Below are 20707 nucleotides of genomic sequence, written 5' to 3' on the forward strand. Positions count from 1 at the left end.
GCAGGGCCGGGACCGATGTCCTAGGGGGAGTGTTTGCTAGTACTCTGGGGGAGGATTTAAACTAAAATAGCAGGGGGTTGGGAACCCCGGCGGGGAAACAGAGGAAAGGGAAACAAGGATAAAAGCAAAAGACAGGAAGGAGAAAAACAAAAGTGACAGGCAGAGAAATCAAGGGTTTAAATCAAACATGGCCACAGTAAATAATAATTCTAAAAGATCTAAGAGCGTTAAAAAAACAAGCCTGAAGGCTTTGTGTCTTAATGCGAGGAGCATTCGTAATAAGGTGGATGAATTAGCTGCGCAAATAGAGGTAAACGAATATGATATGATTGAGATTACGGAAACATGGCTCCAGGGTGGCCAAGGCTGGGAACTCAACATCCAGGGGTATTCAATATTCAGGAAAGATAGGCAGAAAGGAAAAGGAGGTGGCGTAGCATTGCTGGTTAAAGAGGGGATTAACACAATTGAAAGGAAGGATATTAGCTCTGATGATATGGAATCTGTATGGGTAGAACTGAGAAATACCAAGGGGCAGAAAATGTTAGTGGGAGTGGTATATAGACCTCCAAACAGTAATGCGGAGGTTGGGGATGGCATTAAATGGGAAATTAGAGAAGCGTGCAATAAGGGCACAGCAGTTATCATGGGTGACTTTAATCTACATATAGATTGGGCTAACCAAATTAGTAACAATACTGTGGAGGAGGAATTCCTGGAGTGTATATGGGATGGTTTCCTGGACCAATATGTCGATGAACCAACTAGAGATCAGGCCACCTTAGACTGGGTATTATGTATTGAGAAAGGATTAATTAGCAATCTTGTTGTGCGAGGCCCCTTGGGTCGGAGCAATCATAATATGATAGAATTCTTCATTAAGATGGAGAGTGAAATAGCTGACTCAGAGACTAGGGTCCTGAATTTAAATAAGGGAGACTATGATGGTATGAGGTGCGAGTTGGGTAGGATTGATTGGGGAATGTCACTCAAAGGGTTGACGGTGGATGGGCAATGGCAAACATTCAAAGATCGCATGGATGAACTACAGAATTTGTTCATCCCAGTTTGGCATAAAAATAAAACAAAAATGGTGACTCAACCGTGGCTAACAAGGGAAATTAGGGATAGCATAAGATCCAAGGAGAGGACATATAAATTGGCCAGAAAAAACAGTAAACCTGAGGATTGGGAGCAGTTTAGGATCCAACAAAGGAGGACAAAGGGATTAATTAAGAGGGGGAAAATAGAGTATGAGAGTAAGCTTTCAGGGAACATAAAAACTGACTGTAAAAGCTTTTATAGATATGTGAAGAGAAAAAGATTGGTGAAGTCAAGCGTAGGTCCCTTGCAGTCAGAATCAGGGGAATTTATAATGGGGACCAATTAAATACATACTTTGGTTCTGTCTTCACAAAGGAGGACACAAATAACCTCCCAAAGATGTCGGGGAACATAGGGTCTAATGAAAGGGAGGAACTGATAGAAATCAGTATTTGTAGGGAAATGGCGTTAGGGAAATTGATGGGATTGAAGGCTGATAAATCCCCAGGGCCTGATAATCTACATCCTAGGGTACTTAAGGAAGTGGCCCTAGAAATAGTAGATGCATTGCTGGTCATCTTCCAAAATTCGATAGAATCTGGACCGTACCCATGGATTGGTGGGTAGCTAATGTTACCCCACTGTTCAAAAAGGGTGGTAGAGAGAAAACGGGGAATTACAGACCGGTAAGCCTGACATCGGTAGTAGGGAAAATGCTAGAGTCCATTATAAAGGATGTAATAGCAGAGCACTTGGAAAAAAGTGACCGGATCGGACAAAGTCAACATGGCTTTACAAAAGGTTGACTAATCTACTGGAATTTTTTGTGGATGTAACTGGTAAAATAGATAAGGGAGAACCAGTGGATGTGGTGTATTTGGATTTTCAAAAGGCTTTCAATGAGGTCCTGCATAAGAGATTAGCATGTAAAATTAAGGCACATGGGATTGGGGGCAAGGTATTGACTTGGATAGAGAACTGGTTGGCAGACAGAAAGCAAAGAGTTGGAATAAATGGCTCTTTTTCCGAGTGGCAGGCAGTGACTAGTGGGGTACCGCAGGGATCGGTCCTTGGACCCCAGCTATTCACAATATATATTAATGATCTGGACGAGGGAAGTAGATGTAATATCTCCAAGTTTGCAGACGACTCAAAGCTGGGTGGGCGTGTGTGCTGTGAGGAGGATGCCGAGAAACTCCAGTATGATTTGGACAGGTTGGGTGATTGGGCAGAAGCATGGCAGATGCAATATAACGTGGATAAATGCGAGGTTATCCACTTTGATGTCAAAAACAGGAAGGCAGATTATTATCTAAATGGCAATAGATTGGGAGAAGGGGAAGTGCAACGAGACCTGGGCGTCCTTGTGCACCAGTCGCTGAAAGTAAGCATGCAGGTGCAGCAGATGGCTAAGAAGGCAAATGGTATGTTGGCCTTCGTAGCGAGAGGGTTTGAGTACAGGAACAAGGATGTCTTGCTGCAGTTGTACAGGGCCTTGGTGAGGCCACATCTTGAGTATTGTGTGCAGTTTTGGTCGCCTTATCTGAGGAAGGATGTACTTGCCATGGAAGGAGTGCAGTGAAGATTCACCAGACTGATACCTGGGATGGCAGGAATGACGTATGAGGAGAGATTGGGTCGATTGGGCTTGTACTCGCTGGAGTTTAGAAGAATGAGAGGGGATCTCATTGAAACTTATAAAATTCTAACAGGACTAGACAGACTAGATGCTGGAAGGATGTTCCCGATGGTCGGGGATTCCAGAACCAGGGGTCACAGTCTAAGGATAAGGGGTAAGCCATTTAGGACAGAGATGAGGAGGAATTTCTTCAGCCAGAGAGTGGTGAACCTGTGGAATTCTCTGCCAAAGAAGGCAGTAGAGGCCAATTCATTAAATATATTCAAGAAGGAGTTGGATATATTTCTTAAGGCTAAAGGGATCAAGGGATATGGAGAGAAGGCAGGGACCGGGTACTGAATTTGGATGATCAGCCATGATCTCATTGAATGGCGGAGCAGGCTCGAGGGGCCGAATGGCCGACTCCTGCTTCTATCTTCTATGTTTCTATGTGACCTCAGTTACTCATCTCTGGGCTGGGATTAGCCTCAAATCTCCAAAGGTAAAGGGCTGGTGTTGCCCATTTCTCATTGTTGCTTAAACAAAAGAAAGGGCTCATCTATTAGAATGCATTATGAGCAAAATTTCCTCCTGGGTTTAGCTGGCTACGATTTGGCAGTGCTAGTTATGGATCTTGTATCTTGTTCTGGAATGGGCTATATGGTGGACAGTTTTCCAATTTACTCAATGTTTGATAAAGGTGTAGTTACTGTGTTATATACAAATAATGTTACTCTTTAGCTTTACAAAGTCATTCTTATTCTGTCAATCCCCCCCCCCGCCACCTCAAAGAAAAAGCTATTCCAAATTAGATCTTGCTCAAGATTATCATAATATTTTTATACTCATCAGGGTGAGGGATGCTAGTGCTAAAGAACGGAGCCCAAAGTTCTGGTGATGCCATTGTACTGGTGGAAGCGCAACAGTACTTCGGGGCTTCCACTCATTCTGCTAGCCTCACTGGGACCCTGTCCCAAAGATGGAGCCATTTAAACATTATGGGGTGGGTACTTGTGTCAGCAATGGCCCCATTGAGGTACCTGCCTCGCAGAGCTAGCAGGATGTTTAACCATAAAATCTCACTACTACTTAGCACATTCTGTGTGTGCCGTCAGGTTGGGTGACTGTGACAGGGAATGTGTGACACCCTTATATGTTGAAAACTCCTTTCACAGTGCCACCTGTAGGTGAATCTGGTACTGCAGCTGTCGAATGGATTTGCCCACAAGGGCAAGATTCCCTTGGAAAGTTTTCCATCAAACACGTGCTCCACATGTTGAATTTACTATATGATAGATTAATAAATGGTTGTGACACTGTTACTTTGTTAACCTGATGGACCAGTGGTTTTATAGCTCTGGGTGTTGGGACTTCCTTTCACAACTGTGTTAATGTCAAAGCACTCCACCTGCAGGGATCGCGCACTTAAGTGTTGGACCAGTTTAGTTTACAAGCACAGTGATGCACTCCAATGTGTTGAATAGCTGATAAGGCTGCTGATTGACTCATGTGTGACTGGGCAACCCCGCCCCCCACCCCCATTTTGTTTAAAAAATACTACAGGGGCTCGATAATAACTCAGAGCCGGGAAGAGGGCCGGGTGCAGCGGGCATTTGCGGACGGGAAACCCAGAAGGAAGGGTTTCTGCCGATTTCCCGCCCGACAGCCAGCCAAATTCACAGGCTGTCTGTCTGTTTGTGCTGAATATGAGCCGGGGAGCGGATGTCAGGTAAGACCGACATCACGGGGGTGGGGTGGGGGCGGAATTGGACATCACGGGGCGGGGGCGTGGGAGGGGAATAAGAATCACGGGGAGGATCGAGCGTCGCGGGGGGGATCGAGTATCACGGGGGGATCGAGTATCGTGGGAAGGATTGAGCATCGCGGGGGGGATCGAGTATCACGGGGGGATCGAGCATCGCGGGGGGGATCGAGCATCGCGGGGGGGATCGAGCATCGCGGGGGTGGGCACAGATCAAGCATCGCGGGGTGGGGGGGGAGAGCGAGAATCACAGGGAGGGGCACGGATCAAGCATCGCGGGGTGGGGGGGAGAGCGAGAATCACAGGGAGGGGCACGGATCAAGCATGGTGGGGAGGCAGAGATCGAGCATCACTGGAATTGAACATCGCAGGGGTAGGTTGGTCAAAATTGGGCGGGGGGGGCCGGCTGACTGCAAGGTGATTATAAGGTAAGTTTTGTAGACCGGGGTAGGGGGAAACACTCCTGCTCCTTCTGGCCCACAAGTCGTGCCACGAGGAAAACACCTACTTGACCTGGTCCTCACCAATCTACCTGTCGCAGATGCATCTGTCCATGACACCATTGGTAGCAGTGACCACCGCACAGTCATTGTGGAGACGAAGACCCGTCTTCATACTAAGGACACCCTCCATCGTGTTGTGTGGCACTACCACCGTGCTAAATGGGATAGATTCAGAACAGATCTAGCAGCTCAAAACTGGGCATCCATGAGGCGCTGTGGGCCATCAGCAGCAGCAGAATTGTATTCCACTATAATCTGTAACCTCATGGCCTGGCATATCACTCACTCTATCATAACCATCAAGCCAGGGGACCAATCCTGGTTCAATAAGGAGTGTAGAAGAGCATGCCAGGAGCAGCACCAGGCGTACCTAAAAATGAGGTGCCAACCTGGGGAAGCTGCAACACAGGACTACATACATGCTAAAAAGCAGAAGCAGCATGCTATAGACAGTGCTAAGCAATCCCACAATCAATGGATCAGATCAAAGCTCTGCAGTCCTGCCACATCCAGTCGTGAATGGTGGTGGACCATAAAACAACTAACGGGAGGAAGTGGCTCCATGAATATCCCCATCCTCAATGATGGCGGAGCCCAGCACGTGAGTGCAAAAGACAAAGCTGAAGAGTTTGCAACCATCTTCAGCCAGAAGTGCCGAGAGGATGATCCATATTAGCCTCCTCCTGAGGTCCCCACCACCACATAAGCCACTCCACGTGATCTCAAGAAACGGCTGAGCACACTGGATACAGCAAAGGCTGTGGGCCTGACAACATTATTTCTGTCGTGCTGAATACTTGTGCTCCAGAACTAGCTACGCCTCTAGCCAAGTTGTTCCAGTACAGCTATAACACTGGCATCTATCTGAAACTACCCAGGTTTGTCCTGTCCACAGAAAGCAGGACAAATCCAATCCGGCCAATTACCGCCCCATCAGTCTACTCTCAATCATCAGCAAAGTAATGGAAGGTGTCGTCGACAGTGCTATCAAGCAGCACTTACTCATCAATAACCTGCTCACTGATGTCCAGTTTGAGTTCCGCCAGAACCACTCGGCTTCAGACCTCATTACAGCCTTAGTCCAAACATGGACAAAAGAGCTGAATTCTAGAGGTGAGGTGAGAGTGACTGCCCTTGATATCAAGGCAGCACTTGACCGAGTGTGGCATCAAGGAGCCCTAGTAAAACTGAAGTCAATGGGAATTGGGGGGAAAACTATCCACTGGCTGGAGTCATACCTAACACAAAGGAAGATGATTGTGGTGGTTGGAGGTCAAACATCACAGCCCCAGGACATCACTGCAGGAGTTCCTCAGGGCAGTGTCCGAGGCCCAATCATCGTCAGCTGCTTCATCAATGACCTTCCCTCCATTGTAAAATCAGAAGTGGGGATGTTCGCTGATGATTGCACAGTGTTCAGTGCCATTCATAACTCCTCAGATAATGAAGCAATCCATGCCCGCATGCAACAAGAACTGGATGGCATTCAGGCTTGAGCTGATGTGGCAGGTAACATTCGCGCCACACAAGTGCCAGGCAATGACTATTTCCAACAAGCGAGCATCTAACCACTGCCCCTTGACATTCAACGGCATTACTATCGCCGAATCCCTCACCATCAACATCCTGGGGGTCACCATTGACCAGAAACTTAACTGGACCAGACACATAAATACTGTGGCAACAAGAGCAGGTCAGAGGCTGGGTATTCTGTGACGAGTATCTCACCTCCTGACTCCTCAAAGCCTTTCCACCATCTACAAGGCACAAGTCAGGAGTGTGAGCGAATACTCTCCACTTGCCTGGATGAGTGCAGTTCCAACAACACTCAAGAAGCTCGACACCATCAAGGACAAAGCAACCCGCTTGATTGGCACCTCATCCACCACCTTAAACATTCACTCCCTCCACCAGTGGCGTACCGTGGCTGCAGTGTTTACCATCTACAAGATGCACTGCAGAAGCTCACCAAGGCTTCTTCGGCAGCACCTCCCAAACCCGCGACCTCTACCACCTGGAAGGACAAGGGCAACAGGCGCATGGGAACACCACCACCTCCAAGTTCCCCTCCAAGTCACACACCATCCTAACTTGGAAGTATATCGCTGTTCCTTCATCGTCGCTGGGTCAAAATTCTGGAACTCCCTCCATAACAGCACAGTGGGAGTACCTTCACCACACGGACTGCAGCGGTTCAAGAACGCGGCCCACCACCACCTTCTCAAGGGCAATTAGGGATGGGCAATAAATGCTGGCTTTGCCAGCAACGCCCACATCCCATGAACGAATAAAAGAAAAGGCACTTACCTCAGGGATCCGGGCCTCCTTTTATCTGCTGGGTTTTCCGAGTCCCGGGAAACCCAGTCTGCAGGTGTTCAAAATAAAACATTAGTTAAAATGGAGGCACACAGCCTCGTTAAAATATTTTACTGGCCAACCCACCTCCTGAGAGCAGGTTGGTTGTCCGCCCCCCCACCCCCCCCATCCCGCCTCTGTTAAAACGGGGAGTGGGCGGGTTGGGGTCGATTTTTAACCCCACAAGAGAGGGCATAGCTTCAAAGTTAGAGGAGGGAGGATAAAAAGACATTTTAGATTTAGCAACTTTATGCAGGGCGTGGAAAAATGTAGGTGGGCCGTGAGTGCTGATCGCAGTGATAAGGTGGCTGCGGTAAACCCATTCCCATCTGGTTTCATGTCACTCACATCACCATTTTTAAGGGATTTTGATTTATTATTTGAGATATAACTTCACAGTTGTGGAGTAATAAAAAGTCAGACTGATTTCTGCAAGTGGACAACTTACCAATTTTTCATGGTCTTTTTCTTTATAATATCTATTTGAATCCTCAACTTCACCTGTCTTTCATTATTTCCTTTCGTTTTTCTCCAGTTCACCTGATCTTTTTTGTTCCCTACCATTTAATTTCCTTTATTTTTCCCTAGTGTTTGATTATTTTATGATTTAATTCTTTATATTTTCTTTCATTCCTTTTGTTTTCCATCTCTCCTTTGTACCTCCAATCAATTGCACACTTCACAGCTTGTGCTGAAAGGTCGAACAGAATCAGGAGTGTGATCGGGTGTGAGGTGACGAGTTGAATAGGTCCAGAATTCAGATAACACGTGTGCTGTTAGCGTGACTTTAGGAAGGCAACTTGTACAAGAAATTCCAGTAATTGTATCAGACCAACACCACTTCTAGCTGTTGTTAGTAGTCCAATGTTTGCACTAATGTACAATTGTATTAATATATCAATACTGGATTTCTATATCAACACTTGGCAATACCCAGTGATAATTTATACTACCACAACAAATTGCAGAATCACAATGATCAAACCAGAGGTGGTTACACCAGCACTTTTTGCTTGCAGATTATAACTTTCAGTTCATCTTTGTGAGCATTTAGCAACAATTTCCACATACAACAGAATAGAGAATCCTTACTGAAATCCATCATGCCCTTGCCTCATTTGTCACCTAGATGTCACATTACACAGCTTTGAACTGGTTGGCAAGAGTGACATTTACAGTTTTAAAATGAAAGCACATCATTTTCACTAATTTGACACACAAATGTAATAACTATTTACCTTGAGGAAGACAGAGAGTTAGCTTCTTGTGAATCTTGCCATTTGGCACTTATTTTCTCAGTCTGTCAAATAGGATGGGATTAATGGGACAGTTTGTTCAACAAATCACATTAGCTGAAAGCAGACAGGGCAAAGAAAAAGGAATGGCAGAAAGATCCTTGGAGCACTTTACTGATTTAGAGCAGCGGTATGACTGAAGATCTGTGTAAATAAAACATACTTACATGTGACATTTACAGAAGTATATTGTGCAGCGAGAACTGTAATTGCATCCTGCAGCTCAGAATTTTTTTGGAAGAATACTTGCAGTCAGTAGGGAATGAAACAAAGTTACTAAAAGATTGGCTCCATAACTTTGTTTTCTCGGTTACATTTATATATACAGAACTGCTGGTTGAATTTTGAGTCGTACCTGCAATAGTTGGGCCGAAATATCTTGGTTTTCGATATATGAAATTAGTAGCACCACACAGTAACTTCAAGATGAATGAAAGTGACGGAAAAAACAGGAAAGGAAATAATTAGATAATTTCCTGCCCCCACTGGTGCTGGACAGGAGCGGTGCCCATGAAGTGCGCTGCATCTGTCCAGGCCTAGGAGTGTTGGGATTTCCACTCTTCAGGCACTAAAAGTGGCCCAGAGACACACGGAACAGGTTCAGCCTCTGGCAAGGCCTAGCACCAACAGAAGGGACAAGAAGTTACAGTGCAGCTGCAGGCCTCTCAGCTGTGTGTTAGGCATCTGAGAGATGGACCTTCTGCATGTTGAAGATCAGCAGACAGAGAGTCCTCATTAGACCCAACATCATTGGGAGGGAGAGGAATTAGCCTTAAAAAAAAAAAATGACACCTTTGAGAATTCAGCTTACTCCTGTACTTCTGTGCAACATCTTTCTCTGGTCACCCCCGCACTGTGGTGCCCAGCCAACAGTCCTCCTGAAAAAATGAGATGGGAGGATGGGAATGTTCCTTATGGGCGATCAGACAAGCCTCAGATGCAAAGCAATCTTCAAATGTTGTGCGCTTCTAAGCTACAGCCTCAAAATGACAAGCACATTCCAATTTGCAAAGTTTCCTGACCAAACAACAATTAAACTCTGAGGGGGAGAAATTCGGTTGTTAGCGCCAGCGATTAGCGCCTAAAGAGGCCGAGAATTGGGGCGTTACCCAATTTTCGGGCGGGCGCAGTGAACCCAGCGCCTCTTGCCATATTGAGTGGGCTTTTAGCGCTGGCGCTAAATCTTAGCGCCCGCTCGCGGGCGCAGGCAGATCATAACATCATTTCAGTGTGCAACGCCTTTTTGGCACCCCGGACCAGAAATTCAGTGGCGCCCCCCTCTGTTCTGACCGGCGCTAATAAGGACAGCTTCCTGGAACATTCCCCAGTGGCTCTCGGGCTTGGGGGGGGCGCTCTTTAAAGGGGACTGCACTGGTATAAAAGCGGCAGCTATTTTGGGAGCACAACTTATTTGAGATTTACACAGAGTTGCAAAGTTGAACTCTGAGCCATTTCACTAGTGACCCAGCGCTGCCAGAGGACCTTCAGCCTTCAGACCATCACCCTGCTGCTGGTGAGCGTTCACACCCTATTTAATTTCTGCTGACCTATTATTATGGCGGCTGCTTTGGAGGGGAACGTCCTGCTGCTCGACCATCTGGAAAGGGCACAGGGACGGAGGGAGAGAGGGCCAGGAATGGCCAGACGGAGGAGGGCCAACAGACGTTGCCACACCAGACCTTATGCTGCCAGGGTATTCAGGCAGCAGTTCTCTTACCTCAACATGTCGGAGGAGCAGTGTGTTAGGAGGTTGCGATTCCGAAAGGAGGTGGTGACTGAGCTGTGCCACCTGCTTCAGGAAGATCTGCAGCCGCAGATAAGGTGCAGGACCTCTCTGTCGGTGGCTGTGAAGATAACAGTGGCATTGAATTTCTATGTGACCGGCTCCTTCCAGTCAGCAACTGGGGACATTGCCAACATATCCCAGTTTGCGGTGCATAGCTGCATCCAGCAGGTTACAGATGCCCTGTTTAAAAGGCGGCGTCAGTACATATCCTTCAATGTGACACCGGAGAAGCAGCGGGAGCGCGCAGAGGGCTTCGCGGCAATAGCGGACTTCCCCATGGTGCAGGGCGCCATTGACTGCACGCACGTGGCTTTGCGGGCGCCTGTACAGAATCCTGAGGAGTTCCGCAACCGCAAGGGGTTCTGTTAAGTCTGTGTGTTCTAGTTATTGTTAATAAGAATCACTGCACACAGACCACAAGAGTAAATTCAACAGGTCTTTACTAGTCGGAGGTCAGGCTGAACTGCCCAATAAATCATTACACAGCACTTATATACCGGTGTGGTCACCACCGGTATCTGTCCGGATGTCTGTCTGTCCGCCTGTTCTCTATACGTTTGAAAGTTAGAGAGCGTACCGACGCGCGCGTCGCCTCAAAAGAAAGCTTGCGATTCCGGACCGGTCATAGGCGTATTTACGTTTCGGCCGGACAAAAATCCCGCCCGCGGTATCCGAAAAACGTTCAGCGTTCCGCTCATTAGCATCTCATTAGCGACCGTGTGATGTCGAGATCGACCAATCGGACGGGCGCGTGCCATCCTACAGTTGAGTGTCGAGTGACTCGACGATTGACCAATCCTACGCTTCGGTGACCTGACCGGTCGACCAATTGGTGCGTGTGTGGGCGGGCCTTATCCTTCTGAACCAAGGTGAGTGGCCGCCATCTTGATTTTTCACAATTTTTTCCCCCACACTTTCTGTGTGTTAGGGAACTAAGGTAAATATTTTAATGATGTGTTAGGGAATTAAATAACAATTTAATAGGGCGGGGGGGAGAGCCTCGGGAAATCGCGGGGGGGGGGGGAGAGCCTCGGGAAATCGCGGGGGGGGGAGAGCCTTGGGAAATCGCGGGGGGGGAGAGCCTCGGGAAATCGCGGGGGGGGAGAGCCTCGGGAAATCGCGGGGGGGGGGAGAGCCTCGGGAAATCGCGGGGGGGGGAGAGCCTCGGGAAATCGCGGGGGGGGAGCCTCAGGAAATCGCGGGGGTGGTGAGCCTCGGGAAATCGCGGTGGGCTTGCGCCGCCCGCACTGACCACGCATGCGCCGCCCGCACTGACTGCGCATGCGCCGCCCGCACTGACTGCGCATGCGCCGCCCGCACTGACCGCGCATGCGCCGCCCGCCCGCCCACAGCGGCCGTCCATCAGCCGCGCGATACGCGGGGGACCTCAGCTCCGGACCTCAGGCGCTAGGCAGGGGGAGGGGCCGGAGAGAGGGACAGAGGGGAGTGGGGGAGCGGGGGAGTGGGGGAGGGGAGGGGTGGGGGTGGGCGAGGGGAGGGAGACGGGGGAGGGGAGGGGTGGGGGTGGGCGAGGGGAGGGAGGGAGGGAGACAGGGGAGGGAGGGAGGGGAGGGGAGGGAGAGGAGGGGAGGGAGAGGAGGGGAGGGGAGGGAGGGATAGGACAGGGAGAGGACATGACAGGGAGAGGGGGGACACACATGGGCAGGGAGACCAAGCGCCCCAAAATTGCCCTCGCAACGCGGGGCTCCCCAGCTAGTTACAGTATACAGCAGCCAAGATAAAGTAGTGCATCTCTTAAAATAGTTCTCTTAAAGGTGGAACGGTTACATACACCACAATCCTCCCTTTTTAGCTTAACAGTATATATTCCCCATTAAACATAACATAATAACATATATACACAACTTCATGTAAAAACAGTTCACAGATTCAGTCTCTGAGGAGGCCTCCTGATCCGAGACGGATAATGCCTTTCAGGGGTCTCTGGTTCTCGTTGCTGGGGTGACTCATCTAGTTGATCCCCTATGGATAGGACATCATCATCAGGTATATTCACTTCTGAGGTAGATGCTTCAGGTTCACTAACTTCCTCCACGGTTGTCTCAGTCGTAACCATGGGCTCGACCCTTGTTCTCGATCCCACCAGTTGATCAGCATGACGTCGCATTACATTTTCACCAACATCTACCGTGTACATCAGGGGTCCTTGTCTGGCCCGAATTGCTCCAGATTGCCATTTCTCATTTTTATAGTCCCTGGCTAACACCGGTTGTCCTACTTCAAAACTCCGAGTGGGCTTGTTATTGATATGCTGGAACTGTTTGTTTTTGACTTCCCTCCGCACATTTGGTTTTAACAAGTCCAACCTGGACCGCAACCTCCTGTTATAGAACATCATGGCAGGACTTTGGTTTGTTGTTGCATGGGTGGCGTTTCGATATGCCAGTAGGAAATTGTCCACCTTGTGTTGCAGTGGAATCTGATCTTCGCTCATGGCCTTTATTGCCTTTTTGAACGTCTGTACAAACCTCTCGGCCAGCCCATTCGTAGCTGGATGATATGGGGCAGAGGTATAATGTTTCACCCCATTCTTCTTCAGGAATTTCTGGAATTCCTCTGACACGAACTGTGGTCCGTTGTCTGAACATATTTGCTCTGGCAATCCATTTCTTGCAAATATCGTTCTTAGCACCGCGATCGTCTTCTCCGAGGTAGTGGTAGTCATTTTAATCACTTCTGGCCATTTAGAATGTGCGTCCACCGCAATTAAAAACATGGAATCCATGAATGGACCAGCAAAGTCAATATGTACACGTTGCCATGGGGTTGAAGGCCATTCCCATGGATGCAGCAGTGCAATTGGAGGTGCATTTTGGACTTTTTGGCACCCTGAGCAGCTTTTCGTCAGATCCTCTATCTGTTGGTCGATACCCGGCCACCACACATAAGCCCTAGCAAGGCTTTTCATCTTGACTCCCCCCAGATGACCTTCATGTAGTTCTTTTCGAACTCTCTCTCTTAACTTAGGAGGGATAATCACCCTTGTTCCATACATCAATGTTCCCTGACAGATGGACAGCTGTTCTCGTCTTGCTGAGAATGCCGGTAACAGTGGATCACCATGGGCTGGCCATCCCTTTACTGTCAATTCGTAGACCCGGGACAGTGTCGGGTCATTCCTAGTCTCCCTTTCAATATTTGCATTGGTGACAGGTAAACATTCGATGATGGTCGAGTGAAATAACTCCACCAGGTCAACCGTCGGTGCCTCCTCCTCAGTAGGTAGTGGCAGGCGCGACAGCCCATCAGCATTACCATGCTGCTTTGTACCTTTGAATTCTATCTGATATTGATGTGCCCCTAGGAAAAGGGACCACCTCTGGAGCCTCTGTGCTGTCACCACCGAAACACCCTTCTTAGGGTTAAAAATGGATACCAACGGCTGGTGGTCTGTCAGCAGTGTAAACTTCTGGCCCTGCAGGTAATGATTAAACTTCTTTACTCCCCACACAAGGCTGAGAGCCTCCCTATCTATCTGAGCATAGTTGCGCTCAGCGGAGGTCAATGATCTGGATGCAAATGCGACTGGCCTTTCCAAGCCATTTGGCAACTTGTGTGAGAGTACTGCTCCAATACCATAAGGAGAAGCATCACAAGCTAAACGAATAGGTAGCGTTGGGTTGAAGTGAGCCAACACTTCCTCTGAGGTGATCAATGCCTTGCTTTTGCGAAAGGCCTTCTTACAGTCCTCGCTCCACTTCCATGGTACTTCTTTCTGTAAAAGAGCGTTCAGCGGGTGCAGCACCGTGGATAGATTTGGCAGAAACTTATGGTAATAGTTAATCAACCCTAGGAACGACCTCAACTGGGATACATTTTCCGGAGCGGGAGCCTTCACAACAGCTTCGATCTTGTCAGGTGACTTGTGCAGCCCCTCCTGGTCAATGACATGACCACAGTACGAGATCCGTTTCTGAAAGAACTCACATTTCTGGCGATTAACTCGAAGTCCATATTCCTTCAATCTGGTGAGCACCAGTTTCAAATTTGCACGGTGTTCCTCATCGTCATCTCCTGTAATCAGGATATCGTCCAAGTAACATTGAGTGCTTGGAATTCCCTGTAATACCTGCTCCATGGCCCTCTGCCAAATTGCTGGAGCCGAAGCCACTCCAAAAACCAGTCTATTATACCGATACAAGCCTCTGTGCGTGTTGATTGTGAGATACTGGCGCGACTCTTCCTCAACTTCCATCTGTAAGTACGCTTGCGCCAGGTCTATCTTGGTGAAGTGTTTTCCGCCAGACAATGAAGCAAAGATATCCTCAATCCGCGGAAGCGGATATTGCACCGTGTGAAGCACCGGATTAACCGTGATCTTGAAGTCTCCACAGATGCGGACCTTCCCCGGTTCCCCTGGCTTGTTACTCGATGAACGCTTCATGACGGGAACAATGGGCGTGGCCCACTCACTCCAGTCCACCTTAGACAGTACTCCTGAACGTTCTAGCCCTTCCAGCTCAGCTTCCACAGCAGGTCGTATCGCATAAGGTACCGGTCTGGCTTTGAAAAATTTTGGGTTTGCATGTTCTGCAATCTTGATTTTTGCCGTAATTCCTCTCAGTGTTCCCAGTCCCTGTTGGAACACCTCTTTAACCTCATCCAATATTCTGGACAATCGTTCAGGTTTGACATCTTTTTTTCCGGAATCTACCGTTATTGCTTTTAGGGAGTGCCAGTCCATATTTATTTTCCTGATCCACTCCCGTCCCAGAAGTGGTGGACCTCCCTCAGGTAGTACATATAAGTCCATTCCTTGGTGTTCTTTGCCCTTGTATACCACCTTGACTTTTATCTTTCCGACGGGGTATACTCTTTGCCCCGTGTATGTCTGCAATACTATCTCCGTATCCCGTAGGCGAATATGTGTGAATAACCTTTTGTAATCTTGCTTATTCATGACCGTCAACGCCGATCCGGTGTCCAATTCCATCTTCACTTGGACTCCTGCTATCTGAAGTGTGACCCAGATAGTTTGTAGGTCAGCTTCCTTACATTGTGAATTCTCAGACTACCCAGTTCCTTGCTGTTGGAGTCTGAATCCGAATTCTGTTCATCCGAACTCTTCTCAGCCACCTTATGTACCTTTCTGCACTTTTCCTGCGGTGACTTTTTGTTGCTGGTCTTCTTTCCTGACCGGCATACTTTAGCTATGTGACCAAGCTTGCCACATTTTCTACATTCCTGATTTTTAAACCAGCATTGGTTCTGATCGTGTGTTGTCTTTCCACAACGATAACATTTCGCTGTACCCAAAGCCATTTGATCTACGCTGAGTACCGCTGCCTTCAGCTGCATTTCCGCAGTGCCTCTCGCTGCGGCTTCGTGCGATGCTGCAATAGTGACAGCCTTATCAAGTGTAAGATCATTCTCTTCAAGCAGCCGCTTTTGTGTTCCTTCTTTCGACAATCCACACACGAATTTGCCTCTCAGTGCCTCTGTCAGTCTTTCCCCAAACTGACAGTATTTCGCTAGCTTACGCAGTTCAATTAAATACTCCACGTTGCTTTCCTCTTTCAGTTGCGTTCTCGCATAAAATTTAAATCGTTCCGCTAACATCAGCGGTGTGGGGTTCAAATGATTTCTCAGGACAGCAACAATATTAGCGAAAGCCTGATCCGCCGGTTTAGCTGGTGATAGAAGATGCTTCAATAGCTCGTATGTCTTCGCACCCATTGAGTTTAGTAAGGTTAGTGCTTTATCTTCATCTGATATTTTATTTGCCTTACAATAAATCTCTATGCGTTCTACATATGTGGCCCAATCTTCAACATCGGGATCGAAATCATTGATGTTACCACGCTTAGGCATCCCCGCAATCTTCTTGAGAAACAAAAAGAATTTTTTTTTTTTTTTTCAAAGTGGCGGTTTCCCGCGCTTGTCTTCTTCCCCCGCCTACGAAAATGGCGGCTTCCCGCGTTTGCCTTTCTCCCCCGCTGGCTGTAATGGCGATTGCCGTATTGCTGCGTTCGCCCTCCCCAGCGGTTCTCAAATCGTGCCTCCCAGCCCCTCTTGCAGTCCGGTCCTTTCCCCCAGCTGTGGCTGAGTTCTCCGCGTTTTAAAATTTTTTTTTTTTATCCCGTGCCTCGCGGCCTCGGTAGCTGCCTGGCCTTTTTCCCCGGTCGCGGTCGAGCTCTCTCTCGACGCTGTTGCGTCTCCCAGCCCGCTTGCAGCCCGGTCTTTTACACCGGCTGCGTTTGCATTCACCGCGGCTCCCGTGCCTTACGCTGCCCCAGTCTCAGCGCCTCTGGCCCCGACTTCTGTCCGGCTCTTTTCCCCGGCCGTGGTCGAGTTCTCCGCCCTATATCCTCCGTTTTTCCCTCCCCTACTTCACAGCCAACGTGGCCGACTTGCTGCTCGTCGCTGATCGGCTTACCCACCACCGTGATAGAAGGGATGATCACTGCCTGTTGCTGATGGAAGGCTTCGTGTCAGGATTCTTCCTTGCTCTTCAGACCCGAGTCTTTTCTCAGCAGGATGATGAGGGCGGATGCCTCTTCTCGATGCCCGTTAAACTGCCTTGGATATATCTCTGCCGCAGGGTAAGATCGTCATCGTCGCCACTGTTAAGTCTGTGTGTTCTAGTTATTGTTAATAAGAATCACTGCACACAGACCACAAGAGTAAATTCAATAGGTCTTTACTAGTCGGAGGTCAGGCTGAACTGCCCAATAAATCATTACACAGCACTTATATACCGGTGTGGTCACCACCGGTATTACAGTATACAGCAGCCAAGATAAAGTAGTGCATCTCTTAAAATAGTTCTCTTAAAGGTGGAACGGTTACATACACCACAGGTTCCACTCCTTGAATGTGCAGCTGGTCTGTGACCACCGGCAGCTGATCCTGGCGGTCAATGCACAGTTCCCAGGCAGCAGCCACGACGCTTTCATCCTGCGCCAGACTTCAGTCGCTGACCTTTTCGAGGCCCCGGCTCACCCAGAAGGCTGGCTTCTCGGCGACAAGGGCTATCCACTGTGCCCATGGCTGATGACCCCGCTCCGAACACCCAGCACCCCTGCAGAAGAGCACTACAACGTCAGCCATCAGACGACGAGGAACATTGTGGAGCACACAATCGGCGTGCTGAAGCAGCGGTTCCGCTGTTTGGACCATTTGGGAGGAGCCTTGCAGTACTCACCAGAGAGAGTCTCCCACTTCATCGCTGTCTGCTGCATGCTCCATAACCTCGCCACCCTGCGCACCCAGCCAATGCCAGCAGACATTGAAGGACCAGCAGAGGAGGAGGAGCAGGAGCAGGAGGAGGAGGAGGAGGACCAAGACGGGAGGGTCCGAGAAACTGGAAGGGCCGTCCGTCTGAGGCTGATAAGGAGTCGGTTCTAGGCCCCTCTCACGGACTGCTTGGTGCCATTCGAAGACCAGGAGTGGAACCATTCGGATAACCAAAAGCCTATTGATGCACTATCAACAACACCAAAGACTACGAGATGGACTTATATGAAGTAGGCTTTTATTGACTAAGAACTGGAGCATGCCTCTGCTAGTGAATCCATCCTAACAGCTCCCGGGGGAAGGGTGGTGAGTCACCTTTATACCCGGGCTTAGGGGTGGAGCCAGGGGTGGAGACATGCCCGGACTTGTACAGGGTTAACAGTGGTTTACCACATTCACCCCTCGTTTAAAAAAGAGTCCGGCGGGGTGAAGTGTTTCAAAAGTTCGTATACGAATGTCTCTCCGGGGGTCTTGTCTGCCGTAATGATCTTCGTGGTGCTGGTTGCGGCAGTTCTTTGCCCGCGGCCGCTTCTCGCGTGGGACGGAGCACTGGCGTGTCGTCCTCTCGGGGTAGGGATGGCACCGGCATGTCGTCAGTTCGTGGTAGACACCCCGGTGGTGCGTCGTGGGTAGTGGTGGTGGGTGGAGGTAGTGGATGGTGATCGATGGTGTTTCGGGTGGTACCTGAGGGTGCGAGGTCTCGAATTGAGACTGTGTCCTCCCGCCCGTCAGGATACGCCACGTAGGCATACTGTGGGTTGGCGTGGAGGAGGTGAACCTTTTCAACCAGGGGGTCCGTCTTATGGCTCCTCACGTGTTTCCTGAGCAGGACGGGTCCCGGAGACGTCAGCCATGGCGGTAGTGATGTCCCCGAGGTGGATTTCCTGGGGAAGACGAACATCTTCTCGTGAGGGGTGGCGTTTGTGGCAGTACAGAGCAGTGATCGTATGGAGTGGAGCGCATCGGGGAGGACATCTTGCCAGCGGGAGATTGGGAGGCCCTTGATTTTAGGGCGAGCATGGCGGTCTTCCACACCGTTGCGTTCTCCCTCTCTACCTGTCTGTTACCCCGGGGGTTGTAGCTGGTAGTCCTGCTCGTGGCTATGCCCTTCTCGAGCAGGTACTGGGGCAGCTCGTCGCTCATGAACGACGAGCCCCTGTCGCTGTGGATGTAATTGGGGAAGCCAAATATGGCGAACAGGTCGTTGAGGCACCTGATGACTGTGGCGCTGGTCATGTCCGGGCAGGGGATGGCGAAGGGGAAACGGGAGTACTCGTCAATAATATTGAGGAAGTACGTGTTGCGGTCAGAGGAGGGAAGGGGCCCCTGGAAATCGACGCTGAGACGTTCGAAGGGGTGGGTGGCTTTAATCAGGTGTGCCCTGTCTGGCCTATAAAAATGCGGTTTGCATTCGGCGCAGACCTGGCAGTTCCTGGTCATGGTCCTGACCTCCTCGATGGAGTAAGGCAGGTTGCGAGCTTTAATAAAGTGGAAGAACCTGGTGACCCCCGGGTGGCAGAGATCATTGTGGAGGGTCCGTAGCCTATCGACTTGTGCATTGGCACATGTCCCACAGGATAGGGCGTCTGGGGGCTCATTAAGTTTCCCGGGCCGGTATAAGATATCGTAGTTGTAGGTGGATAACTCGATCCTCCACCGCAATATCTTATCATTTTTGATTTTCCCCCTTTGTCTGTTGTTAAACATAAATGCTACTGACCGTTGGTCAGTGAGCAGGGTGAAACGTTTACCGGCCAGGTAATGCCTCCAGTGCCGTACAGCCTCCACTATCGCCTGGGCCTCCTTCTCGACTGAGGAGTGTCGAATTTCGGGGCCCTGGAGGGTCCGTGAAAAGAAGGCCACGGGTCTCCCTGCCTGGTTAAGGGTTGCGGCTAGGGCGAAGTCGGATGCATCGCTCTCCACTTGGAAAGGGATGGACTCATCCACTGCGTGCGTTGTGGCCTTCGCAATGTCCTCTTTTATGAGGGTGAAGGCCGCACGGGCCTCTGCCGTCAGGGGGAAGGAGGTTGACTTGATGAGGGGCCGGGCATTGTCCGCATAGTTGGGCACCCACTGGGCGTAGTAAGAGAAGAACCCTAGGCATCTCTTCAGGGCTTTTAGGCAGTGGGGGGGGGGGGTAGTTCCAGGAGGGGGCGCATTCGGTCGGGGTCGGGGCCGATGACTCCGTTTTCCACCATGCAGCCAAGAATAGCGAGGCGCGCAGTGCGGAACATACATTTTTCTCTGTTGTATGCCAGATTCAGCCGTTGGGCCGTACGGAGGAATTTTTCTAGGTTGACGTCGTGGTCCTGCCGGCCATGGCCGCAGATGGTGACATTCTCTAGATAGGGGAAGGTGGCCTGCAGCGCGTTCAGGTCAACCATCCTGTCCATCTCCCTTTGGAAGACCGAGACCCCATTGGTGACGCCGAAGGGGACTCGGAGGAAGTGGTAGAGGCGACCGTCAGCCTCGAAGGCCGTGTACTGGCGGTCCTCAGGCCTGATGGGGAGCTGGTGGTATGCCGACTTCAGATCAATCGTCGAGAATACCCGGTATTGTGCTATCTGGTTGACCATGTCAGATATGCGGGGAAGTGGGTATGCGTCTAATTGCATGTATCGATTGATCGTCTGGCTGTAATCAATAACCAGGCGCTGTTTTTCGCCGGTCTTTACTACCACCACTTGGGCTCGCCATGGGCTGGTGCTGCCCTCGATAATCCCTTCCCTCAGGAGTCTTTCTACTTCTGATTTAACAAAGCTCCTATCCCCGGCACTGTACCGCCTGCTTTTAGTAGCAATTGGCTTGCAGTCTTTGGCGAGGTTAGCGAACAACGGGGGGGGGTTTGACCTTCAGGGTGGACAGGCTGCATACTTTGCGCGGCGCCGTGTTTAAATTCTGCCGGCTGCAGACTGTAAGTGGGGGCAGGGGCCCGCCATATGCCATCGTGACGCTCTCCAGATGGCACTGGAAGTCTAATCCTAGCAGTACGGGAGCGCAGAGCTGTGGCAGGATGAGGAATTTAAACTCTCTGTACTCCACGCCGTTCACTGTCAGAGTCGCTACACAGTAGCCACCGACGTCCGC

The sequence above is a fragment of the Somniosus microcephalus genome, chromosome 27 (assembly GCF_052327205.1).
Source record: "Somniosus microcephalus isolate GS21.2 chromosome 27, FLI_Smic_1.0, whole genome shotgun sequence".
Classification (NCBI taxonomy): domain Eukaryota; kingdom Metazoa; phylum Chordata; class Chondrichthyes; order Squaliformes; family Somniosidae; genus Somniosus; species Somniosus microcephalus.